The sequence below is a fragment of the Penaeus monodon genome, chromosome 11 (assembly GCF_015228065.2).
Source record: "Penaeus monodon isolate SGIC_2016 chromosome 11, NSTDA_Pmon_1, whole genome shotgun sequence".
In the NCBI taxonomy this organism is placed as follows: domain Eukaryota; kingdom Metazoa; phylum Arthropoda; class Malacostraca; order Decapoda; family Penaeidae; genus Penaeus; species Penaeus monodon.
Window position 1 is genome coordinate 17,408,643 of NC_051396.1, and position 12,500 is coordinate 17,421,142.

Here is a 12,500-nt window from a genome sequence, read left to right on the forward strand (position 1 = left end):
GTATCCTTCTTATTGTTCTACACGAAATGAGAGTGATAAATTTTACTTACGATGTCGCCCCACGTCAGACGTTATCATCTGAACCCCGGGGACGGCACGGGAAATACGGCACCCTATACGGCAATACGGCAGCAAGGGGGTGAGGGGAAGGCGGAGGGTGGGTGGGGACGAGGGGAAGGTGGAGCGTTGGGGCTAAGGGAAGGTGGAGGCTAGGAAGGGATGAGGAAAAGTGGATAGTGGGAGGGGATAAGGGGAAGGGGAAGGTTGGAGGGAAGATGGGAGGAGAAGGGGAAGGGGGAGGGGATGAGGAGAAGGTGGGAGGAGATGAGGGGAAGGGGATGGTGGGAGGGGAAGGGGAAGGTGGGTGGGGATGAGGGGAAGGGGAAAATGGTACGGGATGAGGGGAAGGTGAAGGTGAAGGGCGGGATGGGTTTACAGGGGGTGAGAAAGGGTAAAGGTTTGTAGGAGAAGGTGAGAGGAGGGGAGTTAGAGGGGATGAGGGGAAGGGAGGGTGAGAAGCGATGAGGGGAAGGGAAGGAACATTACGCACGGCCACAGGGGAAAGGGGGAGGGGAGGTAGCTCATATACCTTTAATGCAAGGATGGTCGAAAGAGGGCGGTTGTAGGATGTACACGTTGTATTTCGAAGCAGCTTTTGATAGGCTGCTGTAAATAATAGAGCATAACACAGGATCATGTGTACTATGAATAAAATATATCGATTGTTATCTTCGTCCCTCTGCCAGCGGTCAAGGAGAAACCTGCTAATGGAAGGTGTATATATATTTTTTTTTCGAGATATATATATATTTTTTAGAAGACAGCCGGGGGACTTTCGGTCTATAATACCGCCATAATGTGACTGCTGCTCCCCTCGAAGTTTCTCTTGTCTCTCTTCTTTTCTCTTCCCTAGGCCTATCTCTGTTCTGTCCTTCTCATCCCTTTAGGCCTACCCTCTCTCTCTCTCTCTCTCTCTCTCTCTCTCTCTCTCTCTCTCTCTCTCTCTCTCTCTCTCTCTCTCTCTCTCTCTCTCTCTCTCTCTCTCTCACTCTCTTTCTTTCTTTCTCCTTGTTTTCTCTATCTATCTATCTATTTCTTTCTCTTTCTATTTCTTTCTCTTTCCCTCCCTCCCTCCCTCCCTCCTCTCTCTCACTCTCTTTTTCCATCCTTCCCTCCCCCCTCTCTCTCTCTCAATCTCTTTCTCTTCCTCCCTCCCTCCCCCCCCCTCTCTGATTCTCTTTCCCTTTCTCTTTCATTCTCTGCCTACCCCCCCCCCCCTCAGCCCCAGGACCCCAGTGATCTATCTCTCGCTGTCGCTGTTCTCGTCTAATATAAAAATAAAAGTGTACTGTGTGGCCGCTGTCGGGCGGGTCGGCTGTTTAGTTAGGGCGACGGGCAAAAGGTGTGTATTTGGTTTAATAAACCACGTACGTTTTATTTGTTAGCGTTTTTGTGTCGTTAAGGGTTGGCGAGGAGAGCCTAATTGGGTGGTGTTTGATTCTGTTCATTTTTATGTTGGTAGGTAGGTATCGTTATTATTGGCTTTAAGTATGATTTTAGAAGTTATTGTTAGTGTTATTGTCGGTGGGTCAGTTATTCGTTGTACGTATTGAATTATGCTTACGCACAATCACATACGCATAATCACACACACGCACTCATGCACTCACGCACTTACACACTCAAACACACACACACACACACACACACACACACACACACACACACACACACACACACACACACACACACACACACACACACACACACACACACACACACACACACACACACACACACTAACCTTTGATTGGATCTATAACCTATTTCGCGCTCTTAGAGCTTAATGCCACAAAACTTCCAATAGTACAAAAGGGAACGCATTTTTTCCTTTTACCTCGTTTATTTTCTTTTCTCTTTTAAGAAAGCAAACCGCCGCACGAACTCCCGTTATTGCTCACGTTGATCTTCGCGTGATTGGCCGGCGACACCAATCACTCGCAGTCATGCAAAATTTGTGAAGCGAAAGTAGAAGTAGCGAGAAAAAAAATTCTCATGAAGGAAAGCGGGTATTGTCGGGGGTAATGTAAAGAGCATTTCGAAGCCGGTATGTCAACATTCCACAAGCGCTAATGTTTCTTATAGCCTACGAATGCGTTATAGAGTCCCTTGTGCTAAGGGACGAGGGGGTGAAGGAGGAGGGGGGTGGGGGATGAGGGAGGGACGTCGGAATTGGTGGGGGAGAGGGAAGGGGGAGGGGAGGGGGAGGAGGGGTAGGTGCAGGAGCATCGTGGGTCGTCAATGCATTGGTGTTGTTATTTTCGGTATGCGGTTGTCAGCGTATGACCGTGTATGTATGTATGTGCGTGCGTGTTTGTGGTTGATACTTGGGAAAGAATGTTGTTGATTTCCGTGGCCTCTACGCGTGCATAGATTCGACTGCGCGCGCATTCCTCCATAAGGGTTCGGCATTCGACTTCAGAAAGGTGGCGCTGTGTATTATTAAATGCATACATACTTGGCCTGAAAACTGACTGGCCAAAGGGAGACTAGAATGCGCATACCAGAGGCATAGACGAGATTTACTGTAGTATCCTGCATGCAAAGAAAACAAACAAGATACAAATAAAAGAAAGTAAACAGATGTAGCCAATCACCGAGCCAATTTCACACGGCATTCCCAGCCGTCGGTCGACCATAAAGAATAAATAGATGAATAAATAAATAAACGAAGGAAATAAATAAAGAGAGGGCGGAGAGTCATTGTTTTGACGGCGATCTCTCGCCCCCCCCCCTTCCCTCCCCCCCACCTCTCCCCTCTCTCCCAGGACCTTCTGCTCTTAATGTTATGATGGTCCGCGATGAAGATGGAGGTGGTCAGCTGATACGAATCGGGGAGACGAGGGAGGAAAGGGGGGGAGGGGAGAGGGGGAGACGGGGAGGGAGAGTATTGTAAGGGACGGAAGGGAAGGGGGAAGAGAGGAAGGTTTTAAGGGGTCTGAGGGATGGGGAGAGAAAGGGAGGAGGGAGGGTAGGGGAAAGAAAGGGAGGGGGGGAAGGTAGGGGAGAGAAATGGAGGAGGGAAGGTAAGGGAGAGAAAGGGAGGGGGAGGGAATGAAGGGGATTGGAGAGGAGAAGGGTGGTGAAAGTTGTAAGGGGGCACTGAATAGGTTGTGATTTGAGGAAAAATAGAGTGATGTGGGGGGGAGGGGCAGGAGTACATATGAGTGCTACAATATTAAAGGGAAGATCTGGAAGGAAATGTAGTTTGAAGACGAGAGAAAAGAGGGAAGGAAAAAGTAGGATAAAACAGATTCAGAGGAAATCACTATTCCGTGTTTGATATTTATTAGATCGATCTACTTGCCAAAGATAAGTAAACAAGTCTGCCATTTTTCTCTCTCTTTTTTTTCCTCTCTCTCTTCTTCTTCTTTACCTGGAAGATTTCTGCTTTGGTTATTACTTAATCATAGCTCTCCAGAGGCGTCCACGTGTGCTACTGTTACCGGCGAGGCTGTTAGCGCTCCACTTGGCCCCCGCTAAAGTAGCATTCTATATTCATGGGCAGAGCGTCCGTCAAATGTCGTGGCGTATCGTTGGAGTTAATCTATAAGGGGGTAGGCCGGACCCACCGGGTATCCCTTCCCCTCCCTCCTCATCCCCTCTCTCCTTTCCCCCCACTTCCCTGCCCCACCTTATACTCCCCAACATGTAATATTTTGAGCCTCATAAAATCAAAATGTGGGTCTTTATTATACATGTCTTTCATCCTCCTCCTCCTCCTTCTCCCTTCTCCCCCTCTTCCCCCTCCTCCCCCTCTTCCCCCTCCTCCCCCTCCTCCCCCTCTTCCCCCTTCCTCTCCCTCCCCTCTTCCCCCTCCTCCCCCTCTTCCCCCTCTTTCCTTCCCTCCCTTGTGCCTGCCGGGTTGCCGTGGGAGGTTGGGGAAATATGGCGGGGAAGAGAGGGGAATTTCGAACCGTTTGGTCGCGTGAGGCTCGGGAGATATACCCGGTGGCTCGGAAGAGTGATGGTAAGCTGGTGGCAGGGAAGATTGATGTTGGAAGGTGGTGGCAGGGTAGGCCGCGCTCGGGTGCAGGGAAAGGTAGGGAAGGGGGACGGCGCTGGGCAGGGGATGGTGAGGGGGTGGGGGCAGGGAGGAAATGCAAGAGAAGCATGACATGAAACGAGAAAAAAATGTATAGAGATAACCCCCATAGATAGATAGATAGATAGTTAATAGACAGTGAGTTAAATATGTAGATAGGTAGAAAGATAGATAGAGAGATAGATAGAGATAGACAAACAGATATAAACGTATAGGTAGAATGACAAATAGGTCCAAACATATTCACATTTATATATATCTGGCAGAGAAGAACGAGAGAGAGAGAGAGTGACAGAGAGAGAGTGAGAGAGAGAGAGAGAGAGAGAGAGAGAGAGAGAGAGAGAGAGAGAGAGAGAGAGAGAGAGAGAGAGAGAGAGAGAGAGAGAGAGAGAGAGAGAGAGAGAGAGAGAGAGAGAGAGAGAGAGAGATCGTCAAGGAAGAGACAAGTGGGAAGATGTGAAAAGTTATTGCAGGAGGCGGCGATGGCGGAGCAGGAGGCAGCGCAAGAGATTAAAAGGTTCGGGGATGGGAAAAAATGGGCAGTTGAGTGGCAGATGGGCGGTTTTATGGGGTAATTATAGAGGCTGTTGGAACGGGAAGTCAAACACTGGTGGTTTTACAGTAGGGGAAGGTTTAACACTGATGGGAGGGGGTGGAAGTGGCGATTTAATCTTTGTAGGGGATGTTTGTAGGTTTAACGAAGCCGGGAGTTGAGCCGCGGACGCCACTTTGGCGGTGGGCGCTGGCGGTGGGCGCTGGAGGTGGGCGCTGGAGGTGGGCGCTGGAGGTGGGCGGTGGGCCGTTCCCGAGATCTAACATAGCGTGTAGGACCATTTTTTTTTTTCTTCTTCTTTTTTTTCTTTTTTTCTCTCTCTTTTTTAGTGTGTGTCGTTCCAATTGTTTGTGACTGTAATACTTTTTGGAATAAGAGGAGTGATTCTAAAGTGGGAATATTAGTGTTTTAAGTTGTTTTATTAAGACAAGAGTTAGGAGATTAGGCCGTTGTGCATGTGTCCCCTCTTGTATATTGAAAGAGGAGAGTGGGTCTAATTCGTTTCACATTTGTCAAGTGTGCGTGTATTTACCTGTGGGGGAAGGGGTGTGCGCATGGGTAGTTCATATATATTTGTATGTAATGTCTGTCTGTCTGTATGTATGTATGTATGTATGAGTTGCCCCGCAAGTGATCCTGATTAATGTTTCATTCTTGAATATTTGAGTCCGAAGAAAGGAAGTACACTCATCCAGGACTTTAAAAAAAAAAGTGAAAAAGAAAGCAGAAAAAAATGTCTGTCCGAACACACAAGCCCAAATGAATAAATAAACCATAAGATATCTCACAAGGAGACTTTTATTCACCCGAAACCCCAACCCTCTCTCCCTCACCCCCCCCCTCCCCTACTTACCCCCCAAAAAAGAAAAGAAACACCCATCTCCTCCATCAAAAAAAATCGTTAAAAAAATGTAAAAAAAAATACAAAAATCATATTTTAAAATAAATTTTAAAAAGTTGAAAAAAAAAAAATAGAGAGCATTAAAAAAACGTAAAAAAATAACTCAGACAGAAAAAGTAAAAACAAGATAAAAAAAAAAAAAAGGAACCCCCCAACCCAGCGGCCGGGCGCTACGGCCGACGTAGCTCCCGGAGCGACGACGTCCTCCGCCCCTCCTCCTGGAGCGGGAGGCGAGAGGCGAAGGCCCGAGTGCGCGGTGGTGCCCGGTTGCCGATCGGGCTCCAGCCACACGTGGAATTGGCTGCCCACGTTTAAGGTCGATTTTGTTCGTGTGGCGGGGAGGATTTTTTTATGCGGTAGTGTGGTTGGTTGGTTGGTTGGTTGGTTGATTGGGTGGCTGTGGGAGTGTGCTTTGGGGGGTTTGAGAGTGAGGGTGTTTGAAGTGTTTCTGTCTAACCGTCTGTTTATCTGTCTATCTACATCTCTCTCTCTCTCTCTCTCTCTCTCTCTCTCTCTATATATATATATATATATATATATATATATATATAGATAGATAGATAGATAGATAGATAGATAGATAGATAGATAGATAGATAGATAGATAGATAAAGTTAATTGGATAGCTAGATAGACGGATATACTGATTTACGAACTTAACTGCATAATATTCATTGGTATGCGAGCGGAAACACGTAGCCAACCGTATCCACAGCACATAGATACATACATACACACAAATGCTTGCATCCTCACGCGCGCCCCCTCAACCACAAGCGTGCACTCACGTATGAGGTATGGAAGGAAATGCAGGTATTTATATGCGCCGGGAACGGGAGGTGATAAATATCCGCGGCGATCTTGTATTCAAATGCAGCACGTAACGCCCAGCCGGAATGGAATCCGATAGTCTCAGTCGGTGGTTCTTGATCCCATTCCGGGCTTGTCTTTGTTTATATTTAAGCGGGACTATCGACTCAAATCTCGCTACGTTTACTAGTATCAGTAAATAGGGCGGGGGGCATAATCCGTGCCGCGGTTCGGCTTCGCGCAATAGTAAAGATAAGGTGCGGTGGTGGGAGTCTCATTAAGCACTCGGGCTTTTGTGTAAAAAGGGGGAAAGAGGAATAAACAAAAGTTGCTCCGTGATCGAGGCCGGCGTGGGAAAGCAGGGGGAAAGGGAAGGAGGGGAGGGGGAGGGATAGAGAAAGAGGAGAAGAGAAGAAAGAACAAAGAGAGAGAGAGAGAGAGAGAGAGAGAGAGAGAGAGAGAGAGAGAGAGAGAGAGAGAGAGAGAGAGAGAGAGAGAAAGAGTGATACAGAGAGAGAGAGAGAGAGAGAAAGAGAGAGAAAATGATACAGAGAGAGAGAAAGAAAGAAAGAGAGAGAGAGTAGGAAGGACGAAGGGAGGGACTGAGAGGAGGAGAGGGGGGGGAGGGAGGAGGTGATCGTCGAGGGTAAAACTGCGTGAAGCCAAACACTGCTTCATTCTAATTCCATTTGTGGGTGACATTCCAGGCTTCATGCGCCAGTAAGTATTTCATCAATCGGCGTGTGTCGGGCGGGGATGGAGGGAGGGATTAAATATGGGAATAGGATATGGGTAGGATAGGGCGAGGGAGGGGGTAGAGGGGGCCGTCGGGGATGGGGAGAGGGAGGGAAGAGAGGAAGGAAGGAAGGAAGAAAACTGGCAACATTGTACCTCTCTCTCTTCTCGTCCCTTCTCTTATCTTCTCTGCTCTCTTCTCTCTTCTCTCTTTTCTCTTCTCTGTCGTTCACTGCCCTCTCTCCGCCTTTCTCTCTCTCTCTCTCTCTCTCTCTCTCTCTCTCTCTCTCTCTCTCTCCCTCTCCCTCTCTCCCCCTCTCTCCCCCTCTCCCCCCATCCCTCCCTTCCTCCCTCCCTCCCTCCTTCCTTCCCTCTTTCTCCTTCTCGCTCGCTTTGGTAGCCTATTACCAATACAATGCCTGGCTGGTACTGAAAGAGAATATTGATGCGAGATTATAATATTAAAATGCCTGTTATTGAACCAGGTTTGATTTCGTTCTTTCTCTTTCTTTTCCTTGTCTTCTTAAGTCCACTGGGAAATAGAGAAGTAATAGTGTATTTCCTGTATATCTAAATGTGACCGATAAGGTTGTTTTTCCTATTTCATTTTATGTGATTTTTATCATTATTGTCATCACAACTATATCCTATAATCACTTTTTGTCATCACCATATCTAACAGGTAAACACATCATTGTTTCCCTTCTTCTATTTTTTTTTTTTTTTATTTTTAATCATGACTTGTCGTACATCAAACTCATTTCTTCCATCGGCTGTATACATTTTTGCTTAGTCTTTATGGAAGAGGCAAATAACATCTAAAATCTAATTATCCAGCTATAACACAATCGACATGGAGATCCCTGCTTTTCAGCCTCCCTGCTCACCATCCTTCACCATTTCTCACCATCCTTCGGGAAAACATCATTTTATTCATCACTAAATCCCTTACACAACTTCTATTTCCGGGCATTAAGAGCCTGGGAAACGCCCACGAGGATTAGCAGTATTGACCCTTATTCTTTCCTTCCACAGAGACTGTCGTGTGGTTCGCGACCCACACACCCTCAAGTCCAAGGGTTACGGATTCGTTTCCTTCGTTAAAAAAGCGGTGAGTGTTATATAATTATTAGCTTCTGTTATTGTGGAAAAGGAAGTTCGAGGAATCAAGATTGATTTTTTCACCGGATCTCCTTTTGTGTGTTTTATTACTACTACTACTACTACTACTACTACTACTACTACTACTACTACTACTACTACTACTACTTCTTCGTAAGAGGAGTTCTTTGCCTCTGCTTGCCCTTGTGACCTGGGCTTCTGTGGCAACGAGGCAAAGGTGTGCTACGTGTCCATGTTTCTCTTCAGATGTAGGGTCACGTCCGGAGGCCCTCGGAAACAGGGGGTCCACGTGTTTGGTTTCAGTCACGTCGCATCGGAGATCTTCCTCGCCTCTTTGCCTCCTGCGATTCGTCTCGCTCGGGAGATGACACAGATAATGCAGATAACATAGGTCCCTTCACAATGCTTTCTTTTGTATAGTAATGCGTGTTAAGCCAATCCTTGCTCTCATCTGCATGGGTACGCAAGAATGTAGCGTGATCTATGGTTGATATAATATTGCATCATTTAGTTTGATTTAGTTATAGACGTGATGTATTATCACACTGTTAAATGCAACGGTTATTGCAAGCAAAGTGAAGGAAATAGTGCAGTGATACTTTGAAAGCCGTCGAATCAAGGACTGTTAGATTAGATCAACGGAACCTCATGTGTATTCTTTGTTACCGGAGTTTGTTTTGGGAAAACTGGAAGATTTATCTATTTCAATTTCCTCAACCTAAATCAAACAAGGGTCAAGAAAAAAAATGTCGTAATTTTTCCTTCCTAATCCGCGAGTTGTTTGAAAGCAATTTACTGTTAACGCTGTTTTATAACGTCACTCCATTTTTTTATACTGATAGCAGAAGGAAGGAGAATTGGTAAAGCTTTACATTGGTCGTTGAGTTTTTTTCGTGAGCTTGAGCTGGCTTGTCAAACCCCGCGGCTTGGCTTGGAGGGACCCTTCTTCGGTGTTGCCCCAAAGCCGTGGACCTCGATCAGCTGGTTAATCGCCAGCTCCTTGGTATCCTGTGCTGTACGCAAATTGGCATCAGGGCCCGTGCAATATTTGTATATTTTTTGGGATAAAATTAGGTGGTAGAAAAAAATATATATGTTTATGGCGCGTGCTTATGATCAGGGTTGATTATTAATAGCGTCATTGCTGTGTGGATGATTATTATTGTGATGAGTAACGTTTATTTATGCACACACTGAATTCATACGCTCGTCCCTTACCCCCTTACCCCCATTCTCTCCCGTCCCTGTTCCACCCCCCACCCCCAGCTCCCGCTGTGAGGTTATACACCTGACTCTCCCTTAACCCCCTCAGTGGTGCCATAAACAGAGTCATTACAGGTAACCCCTATAGAGCGGTATTGCATCATTTCCTGCAGTTATCGTACATCATAGAGCTGGCCCCCATAGCGTGAGCTTGTTTCCCCCCCGCAAACACATACGTTGCTCTCGGGGTGTGCTTTGCCGTGCCCGATGCCTGTCCGTGAATCGCTGTCCGTAGGGCGTGTCCCCTCTCTGTTCGATGCTGTCGCTTTCGATGCTGGAGATGGAAGGGAAGGGAGATAACAATGGAGGAAGAGCAAGGAGAGATTGATAATTAGTGTTAGAGGTAGATGGAAAGAAGAGACGAGATATGGGGGAGAAGAAATGGACAGTCTGTAGTGGGGATAGACGGAGAGGCGAGAGGCAGGTAAAGTCAAAAAGAGATAGACAACTGATGCTGGAGATAAATGGAAAGAGAGATAAGGAATGGGGAAGAGCAAGAAAAGGTCCAAAGGAAAAGATATTTCACACCAAAATATAAGAGACAGACAAGGTAAGACAAGACAAGACAAGACAAATAGATAGATAGATAAACAGAGGCAAATAGAGAAATAGAGACAGAGACAGAAAGAGCAAATGAAACAGGAAGACGAAGGAGGGATAAAAGGGGGCATAAAGGAGGAGGCAATGATGCTCGGGAGGGATGCATCGTCCTCGCCACCTGCCGCCGCGCCGATGGTCTCTCCGTGTCGCACCTTTCAGGCCTCACGTTCAGGGATAGGGGCCTATTCAGCCTGAGGTCCGCGTCGTCACGGAAGGGCGTGTGTGCAAAGGAGGAGGGAGGAGGAGGGGGGAGGAGGAGGAGGAGGAGGAGGAGGAGGAGGAGGAGGAGGAGGAGGAGGAGGAGGAGGAGGAGGAGAGGAGGAGGAGGAGGAGGAGGAGGAGGAGGAGGGGGAGAGAGAGAAATAGGTAGGTATAGGCAGAGAGTGAGAGGCGGAGGGAAAGGGGTGGGGGAGGAGGAGGAGAAGATATGACTTAGGGAAAGGGAGGAAAGGGAGTAAAAGAGACAGACAGATAGATAGGTAGATAGATAGATAGATAGATAGATAGATAGATAGATAGATAGATAGATAGATAGATAGATAGATAGATAGATAGATAGATAGATAGACGGAGGGAGGAGGGAAGCACACAGAGAAACAGGAAGGAAAATAGGTAGAGAGAATGAGAAACAGAAACAGGCACAAGAATCACAAAAGATCACATTATAAATACGAATGCGTGAATGCGTATTTTTTCGACGTAGGGTAGCGAGCGTGCTTTTGAAATATCAATAAAGCACAACTGCACAAGGAAAACTCTCCCTGATGTTGTTTTATGAGTCCGTAATTATTGTCAACATGGGCGCGGGCCGGCATGTGATTTAGAGAGTGTAGCTTGCTCCGTCTCATAATGGAATAAGTCCAACACAAAGGGGATGGGGAGGAAGGGGTGGGGTGGGGAGGAAGGGGTGAGATGGGGAAGAAGGGGTGGGGTGGGGAGGGGTAGATAGGGATGGGGGGGAGGGTTGGAAGGGGAAGGAGAAAGGGAGGAAGGGAGGAGGGGAGAGGGGATGGGAAGGGGTAGAAAGAGAGAGGGAAAAAGGAGAAGGGAGGAGGGGGCGAAGAGGGATAGCGATGAAGCACAGCGAACAACAGATGCTAAAGAATAACAACGGTGAACGACGAAACGGCGTAAATTATAGTCGGTGTCACGGGTTTCCCGCACACGCTCGCGGCCGCTCGTTTGCATACGTCATCCGGGTGAAGGGGGAGGGGAAGGGGAGGGGGAGAGCCGTGGGCAGGGGAGGATGTGCTGAGAAAGGGGTAGGTAGGGAGGGGGAGGGAAAAGGAGAGGGGGGGGATAGGCGAGGGGACTTTCCGGGGCTTTCCGCCATTGTAAGGCAATATTTTTTTTGCGTGCTTTCATAATGAAGTGAAAAGCATGCACTTACTCCAGGTATACGCATGAGCATAAGTTAAACGCGAGTAATATAAACATAACCATAACCCCCATCCCTCTATATAGTTCTCCCTGTGGTTTATTCTCTATTTTCCTTTTTTCCCCCGTTCGTTTATTTTATAGGGATATCACCGCTTTTTTTAAATATTTTTATCCTTTGCCGTCGCGCCGGTAGGATTCCCGGCCAGTGGACATGGCTCGATCCTATATATGTCATCCGGGAACTCTCTCTGTGGCCGCATTTATTTCCTGACGTTTTTAGATGATACAATTTTGCCCTTTTATGGGGGAACGGGCTGCGCGGCGTTGTTTTAGTGAGGGCTTTGTTTTAGCCCTTGCGAAATTCGACTGGGGTCCGGCCGCATTTCTTTTCGTTAGGTGTGTTTATTTTAGATATTAATTGCTTAAAGAATGTGTTTTGGTATAATTACTTTCCGATTAGGTGTGTTTTTTTCATGTTTAATTGTTTGAAGAACATTTTGGTAGAGTTTCTTTTCTCTTTTAGATATTAGTTGCTTAAAGAATATGTTTTTTATTATATATTTTCGATTTTATGGTTAGGTCTAAAGCTTTGTATGAGCACAAACCTCTTTTTTTTAGATTTTCGATTAGTTTTCTCTCGTCAAAGCTAAAGCTTAGTATGGACACGCGAATCCTTCTTTTTTTTTAATACGTTTCCCCCCAAAATGCAGCCTTTTAAGTTATTTTTGTTATACGAGCAGTTACATTATAGGCAGCCGCATTAATTAATTCGACCTTAAAGGACATAATGGTCTCATATTTCCTCGGCCCTCAAATAATAACCGTTCTGTGTGTCGGTAAATGTCCCTTGTAACCCTCGAGAACTCTCCTCGGTAATTGATGTCACATCCCCCCCCTCTCTCTCCACCTCTCCCTCACCCCCTCTTCTGCGTTCTCTTCCCCATTCCCCCCCTTCTGCGTCCTCTTCCCCATTCTCCCTTTTTGTCTTTCTTCTTTCTTTGTTTTTGTCTTCCCTTACTCTTCGCTTCTCT

General features: G+C 46.8%; 1 protein-coding gene across 1 annotated transcript in view; it reads left to right on the forward strand.

Moving 5' to 3' along the window:
* The window catches only part of LOC119578780 (nucleolysin TIA-1-like), a 151,210-nt gene that overhangs the window by 69,326 nt on the left and 69,384 nt on the right, over positions 1-12,500 (forward strand). Inside the window, exon 2 of the mRNA XM_037926405.1 lies at positions 8,140-8,215. The gene's annotated coding sequence lies outside the window, so the exon portion shown is untranslated. The remainder of the gene's footprint in view (positions 1-8,139; positions 8,216-12,500) is intronic.